Raw genomic sequence first — 7,772 nt, forward strand, 5'->3', positions numbered from 1 at the left:
CAGGATGCCATTGGCCTTCTTGGCCACGAGGGCACACTGCTCACTCATGGTTAACTTAGTGTCAACCAGGACTCCCAGGTCCCTCTCCATGGAGGTGCTTTCCAGCAGGTCCACCCCTAATCTGTACTGATGCCTGGGGTTATTCCTCCCCAGGTGCAGGACCCTGCACTTGTCCTTGTTGAACCTCATGAGGTTCCTCTCTGCCCAACTCTCCAGCCTGTCCAGGTTATATTTGGAAATATAGTTCATATATATGTTTTATTAAACCTATCATTTTTATGTTCCACCTTTTCATTTCATTAAGGTGCTAGGATAGAGCTGAAAGACTCATCTCTGGACAAGAATCAAAACAATCCATGATCTTATTTTTGTAGAGATTTCAAAGATAAGAAATTTAATTCCTTGATCAGATATCCTGACTATGAGAATAAGAAAGCTTCCATAAATCAATATGATTACTTGTTTAAATAATGATGATCAAAATATTCAAAAGGATACTAGTTAACTTCAAGGCAGTATAGACTACCACTTAAACTGAAGCCTGGCACATTCTTTATTTTGCATTTGTGTGTTTTGTAGTCGACTTTAGAAATGTCTCCATTCAATTTTTGCCACCATAGGCAGCAATGTAATTTGCATTGAGATATCTGACCTGAAGCAACAGCTCCAGGTGCACTGAACAGATGCTTATGCAGTGAAAACTGTAGCCAAATCACAAAGCCATCAAGTACTGACTGGGGAAAATGAGGGATTAGGCAGGTAGATTATATATATATATATATGTATATATATATACATATATATATGTATATACACACACATATATATGTATATATACATATATACATATATATATGTATATGTATGTATATATATACGTATATATATATGTATATATGTATATATGTATATATATATGTGTATATATATGTATTTCTGCCTACTCTAGAAAGATATATATATACTTCATATCATGTTATGACATGGAAGAACTGAAGCTAGTAGTTGCCCTTAGCCTTCAGATGAGGTTGGCAGAGAAAGAAAGCTCTTTAGTAATCTCTCCTCCTAGAGAAAATCCCTGAGCTCCCCTGGAGGCAAAAAATAGAGTTTGATGAGGCTTTCCAGAACTCTGCCTTTGCTTGGATAACATTTGTGTACTTGTTGTTCCTCCAGGACTTTTTTTTCTTTTCAAAACCTCTGTCAAAAAAAAAAAAAAAAGTATTCTTTGAGCTCTTTGTCCTATTCAATACAAATCTTTAAAATGTTCCCATCAATGGGAACAGTGTTTAAGTTCCCTCTTACCATCCATCCATGGAGAGATTGCTTGTGCATAGCAGGACTGAGCATGCTATTTTCAGAAGACAGGACAAAAAGATCTTTTAATCACAAAACCTATCATGTCATTTTTAAATCTTGAAAATAATAATTGTGCAGACTTTTTTGACTGGAGAAGAAGAAGAATTATGTCTCAAAATTCTCATCATTTTCATGTAAGCAATAAAAACTTTTTACAAAGAAAATCTTTTTTTTTTTAGTTACTTCACTGAAAAAAAATTCTACTCTGTACTGACTGAAGTGACATAGCCGTAGTTCTAGAAACTGAAGAAGGCAAAATGAGGGTAAAATCACCTGATTCTGTGAAATAGAATCAAGTATAGGGAAATGAATTTGCACCTTAGGAATATTGGAAATCCTCATTCAAACAGTATGCAGCTGCTTGCATGAAAATAATGAAAAAAAAAAGTCAACGGGAAAAAAAAATAGAAAGATTATTATTACACTGGCATAGAACTGGACATTATTACTTCACCTCTATGAAGGATACACAGAAGAAAAAGAATTTTTCTTCTATATAATAAATTACATGTATATACACATACACATACACATATACATATATATATATATATATATATGATTCGCTTCATGTGTATCTCATGGTTCCTTAAAATTTGTCAGTTCACGCTGCAACATTGTTGTTACCCCACTAATTAATTTTTCAAGTAATAGACTGAAGGATATTATCTCCAAGGAAAAGCATTTCATGAATAATTTAAAAATCCTGACTCCTTGGAATGCTTCAATTTCTAAAAGGTCATGTCAGTGAGAATCCCAAACCTGCCCCTGAACTGAGAGTTAGTCCTCAAAAGTAAGTCAAGCTGTAAAGCCATCATGGAAGAGAAAATCATTTCAGCTTCTTCTCTTTTCAAATAAATTAAAAAGGATTTTGTCTGCAGCTGAAAATGTCATTATCATCAAAGTCTTATTCTGTCACAGTAGAACAAGATCAATTTCTTAGAGACACTGCAGTAGTTTGGCTGCTGTACGTGGTTCTCCTTTCCCCTAAAGCTGTAAGCAACCCTTGACGAATTCACTTCACTTGCTTACAAGTTAAAAATCAGGGAGGGTAAATGCTACAGCAGAGCCATATTTAAATGCACTACTGGAATTTAGCCTCAAGAAAGAAAGAAGGTTTTTGCTAGGTATCACTAGGAGAAGGTGGGTCTAACTCCCACAGACAAAAAAAAAAAAAAAAGGAAGGGACACAAAAGGGAAGAAGAACGAAGCCCAGCACTCTTTCTTCACACACATGAGTTTAAGTATGAAGACAAAGGCAAATGCTAATTTATGCTTGTGTCTTTGCAGCTCATAGGAGGTGAAAAAAAAAAAAACAAACTTTTTATGTGTCGTAGTTTTTCTTTTTAAAGTCAGGTATGTAACATATTTTATAAAGTTTAAACTAATTATCTGATATTCTGGATACTGGAGGCCTCTTTTGCTTCTGCATGATTTTTAACATGTTCCTTGAGGGGAATTATTTTCAGCAAATCATTGTAAATTACTGCATTCCATGAAAACATTTCACTTTGTAGGACATTGAGCAAATGTTTGAAATGATAGTCTACATTGTTCATATTCTTAATCTGGGATTTTCAGAAAGACTTAAATACTTTAGCTACCCAAATCCTACTAAAAATCTAGGTATTAAGTTAAAATTTTCAGCATGTCTGGAGAAAGATTAACCAACCCTCCTAAAGTATGTATCAATATGGTATATGTGAAATTTAGTTGAAAAATTTCAACTCTCAAAAATGGAAGATAGGCATGTTTCTGGCAGTCATTTGGAGAGAAGAACAAATGATAAGAATGATTGCCTGGAGTGCAGTCCTGCACAGGCCACAGCAGGGAGTTGCTCTCTGATTGCAGCAGTTTAAAAGTCACGGCTATCTGGTATCCTCTCACGTTACCAGAACAACACAAAAGCTTTTTTTTTTTTTTTTTTTTTTTTTTAAAAAAAAAAAAAAAAATAAATTTTTAAAAGTTTTTTTTTTTTTTTAACAAAAAAAAAACCAAAAAAATATGGACTCAGGATTGATATCAGCAATACAACAGCTAAAGCCAAAACTAGACACATATAAGGACACCTACAGATTTCTAAACACTCTTCTATAACTCACTCCTAAATGTTCTAATCCTCCTCCTGTGCAGACACAGGCATGTACAGCCTCACTTCTTGAAGGCTGTGTGGGTTACCAGTACTTCTAGTACCCCAGGGGATGTACACAGGCTTCATGTGTATGTGTGGTTTTCCCTACAAGCTACCTGTGCATAAGCAAATGAGCACATGCCTCTGTCTCTGCAAGTGGCACAATCCAGGCCATTTGACAGAGGTACACTATGCAAACACCCACACATAAGTCTTTTTTCTTAGAATTAGTGATGGTTTTCCTCTTAATAGTGATTAAAATCGGAGATTTTAACACTACATGTCTACAAGACATTTTTCTATGCTTGTCTGGACTGTCTTCTACAAAGGTACGTGGCTAGAAGTATGCTCACAGATTTAAAAAAAATACAGGTAAACATATTTATTGTATTAAAATGTGATATCACCCATAAGCCTCAGAATAATTAGAGTTTTGATACTCCATTAAAGCAGATGTGCAGGAGATAATATGGAGAAGAATAAGAAGTAGAATTAATATGTTTTCATATAAGTCTATTCATTGTTTGGCAGGATACATGATTCACCCTGCTTGCAAATTCCAATGCTTTGACTTTAATTTCTATTCAGAATGTATTTTTAATTATTAAGATGTTATTACATTGCTGGTAGTGGCAGTTACACTTTATTACACTTTGAGCCTTCAACCACTTGATATTGTAATGTGTAGTAGTTAATTAAGTCTGAAGAGTACATATTTGGCTAATGACATTTGTAGTTGCTGAATTAAGCTTCCTTCTCTTTTTCTTATTGGTAAGACCTGCTTAGCTAAGAATTTAAGGCCATACTAATGCATATATATGTATGTGTATATACATATGCTTATATGTGTCTCTGTGCGTATGTGTGTGTATATAGTATGTATCGTATATATATATGTATATATATACATATACACACCCATATGTATATGTATGTATATGTATGTACATGATATAAACAGGGCTAGTATGAAAATAAAGCTTCATATTGCAGGAGAAATTGTGTTTAGACTTTTACCCTCAGCAGGACTCATTAACTGAAACTTCATGCTATTTTAATACAACTTTAAGTTTACAGCTGGATCTGGACAGCGCAGAATAGCTCAGGGAGAACTCGCTTGCATCAAGCTGAAAACCAGTGAAATGAGATGAATACATTCTTTGGCAACTCAGCAGTTTCATCTGATGTGTAGCTCTCAGCAAGCTACCATTCCTGCAAGTGGAAAAATACAGTTTTTCATTTCTTTGAGATATTTGTATGTTTATATTGAGTCTTTTTGTGTCCTTGCTTTCATGCTAGATTGTTAGAATGAAATGATTGTTAGAATGAGATGATGCTATGTTGTGCTGAAACAATCGACATTAAAACTTTTTTTTTTTTTTTTTTTTTTTTTTTGATAGGTTTAATGCAGAGTGGAAATGTTATTTGCAGACCCGGAAAAGAGATTTTATGACTTTCTCTGTTGGAAATGTTGAATGCTGAAAAATATAGAAACTACAGGTTGATTAACTTTCAACTGATGCATAGGAGTTATATTACTTGAAATTATATTAAATAGAAAGCTTTCTATGAAATGTATTAGAAATTGTAGATCTGAGAAAGATCTGAGATCTGAGATCTGTAGATCTGAGTTATTCCAACTTTTGGAATAACTTATATCTTGGTCAAAAAAAAAAACTATGATTACAGAGTGTTCTTGGATGGATACTGCAATGATTTCAAATATCTATACTTCACATTAATGTTGACATTAATAAACCATTGCACATTAGTTTTAAATTTCTGAAACAATATTTTCACTTCATGTTTAATTTTATGTCTGTATATGCATACACATACATATTCTTATTTAAATCATATGCAAGCTTTAGAAATATTTTGGAAAAGTAACATTGTGTCTAGGAAGTTCATCTGTACTCTATTCTACTTCTTGATTTCACAGTTCTATCCAGTTATAGGGATAATATGTAGTTTCTAACTTATTATATTGACACACTCTTATAGCGGTGACATTCTTTTTATCTCTGTGTGAGTCACAGATACATGCATCGACAATGCTTAGGGGATGACCTGCACACAAACACACACAAAAARAGTAAGTTTTAGTAAACAGACAGGAGATAGTGGGTTTGACATTGAGAAGGTGAGATATCTTGTCTGCTAGGTGTAACATAATTTCTGGAAATTATTTTAAAATAAGCATCCATGAAATAGCTTTATTTAATTTTCATGTTTTTGTTTGAAATGTATAATATATAATGTATAATGTTTTGCTGATATGTATAAAAATATAACTTTTAAAGCTAGTGTTTCAGATGAGGGAGAAAAGCTATATTTATTTTCTATCATCAGTATTACATGAATGAATAAAATAATATGAACTGGCATATTCTAATACTTGGAATCCTGCTAAAAAAAAAAAAAAAAAAAAAAAAACCTTTTACTTTATTATCCAAAAATGGACACTGTAAGAAAACTCAATGATATAATAATAATGATGATGATAATGATAATATTATCATCACTAAATCTCTAATTCCTCACATGGTAATTTTACAGACATTCTAGGACATAGCGAATAGTATTATTAGAAATGTCTTAGAAAAGCAAGTTGAGCAAGTGTTTGTGTTTCTGGAGCCACAGGTTAAAAATGTTCATCTGTTCATCTGTTTTGGTATATATAACCTGACTTTTTTTTTTTTTTTTTTTTTTTTTTTTTTTTTTTTTTTTTTTTTTTTTTTTTTTTTTTTTTTTTTTTTTTTTTTTCCACAGGACTGAAGGTAGATAATTTACCCTCAGTTAAATACTTCATGCTCATTTTTACCCTGAGTCAAAAGAATAGGAATGTCCTGATGACAATTCAAAAAATTCTACAATAGCGCATTTAAGCTTCCTTGAATAAAAATGTACTCCAGCAAGTGACAACACACCACACAAACCTCAAACATTCTTTCCAATTTCTTTCTCACCAACGTCATGCATGAAGGAGGATAGGGCATCCTCTCTGGGTGGGCAACACGACACATCCTGGCTGTGGTCCCAGTTGCATTTATGCTTTCCATATCAGGCTCATCATCACACATGGTGTCAGAAACACAGGAATGAGTTCTGCTGCCATCCCAAGAGACAACATTTTCTGCTTTCATAGAATCATAGAATCATAGAATGCTTAAGGTTGGAAGGGACCTCAGAGGTCATCTACTCCAATTCCCCTGCTCACGCAGGGTCACCTAGAGCACATGGTGCAGGGTAGTGTCCAAGAGGATTTTAAAGATCTCTGAAGAAGGAGGCTCCACAACCTCTCTGGGCAGTCTGTTCCAGGGCTCTGTCACCCTCACTGTCAAGAAATGTTTCCTTAAGTTCCTGTGGAACTTTTGGTGCCTCAGCTTGTGGCCATTTCCTCTAGTCCTATTGCTGTCCACCACTGAAAAGAGGCCGCCACCTCCTCCTCACTCCCTCCCTTGAGGTATTTATAGACACTGACCAGGTTCCCCCTCAGCCTTCTCTTCTCCAGGCTGAACAGACCCAGCTCCCTCAGCCTTTGCTCATAGGGCAGATGTTCCAGGCCCCTGATCATCCCGGTAGCCCTGCGCTGGACTCTCTCCAGCAGCTCCACATCCCTCTTGTACTGGGGAGCCCAGAACTGGACACAGTGCTCCAGATTTGGCCTCACCAGGGCTGTGTACAGGGGGACGATCACCTTCCTCTACATGCTGGAGATGCTCTTCTTAATGCACCCCAGGATCCCATTGGCCTTCTTGGCCACCAGGGCACACTGCTGCCTCATGGTCAGCTTGTCATTCACCACCACGCCCAGGTCCCTCTCTGTGGGGCTCCTCTCCAGCAGGTCAACCCCTAATCTGTACTGGCATCCAGGGTTATTCCTCCCCAAGTGCAGATCCCTGCACTTGCCCTTGTTGAACTTCATGAGATTTCTCACCGCCCAGTCGTCCAATCTGTCCAGGTCCCTCTGGATGGCAGCACAGCCCTCAGGGCTATCAGCTTTCAACTGCTGCCAACCCAAGAGATGCTGCTTTCTAAAATAAACTGTTTGCATAAATGTCCGATGATCTTATCAGGATACCACAGTCAATCTTTCAGACTTTCTCCATACCTACGACCAGATCAGCTAGCACCAGCTCAGCACCTGGTGGTCACCTGCCCAAAATGTGTTAGGAATATGTGAAATTAGCAACAGGTGCATAACGATGTAAATCTATCACTTCTTTGGTTTCTAGCTTCCATCAGGTATATTACTTTAGCTAGAATTGCACTCAAATTCTAA

Source organism: Nothoprocta perdicaria, unplaced genomic scaffold (assembly GCF_003342845.1).
Source record: "Nothoprocta perdicaria isolate Ctin4 unplaced genomic scaffold, notPer1 scaffold_403, whole genome shotgun sequence".
Taxonomy (NCBI): domain Eukaryota; kingdom Metazoa; phylum Chordata; class Aves; order Tinamiformes; family Tinamidae; genus Nothoprocta; species Nothoprocta perdicaria.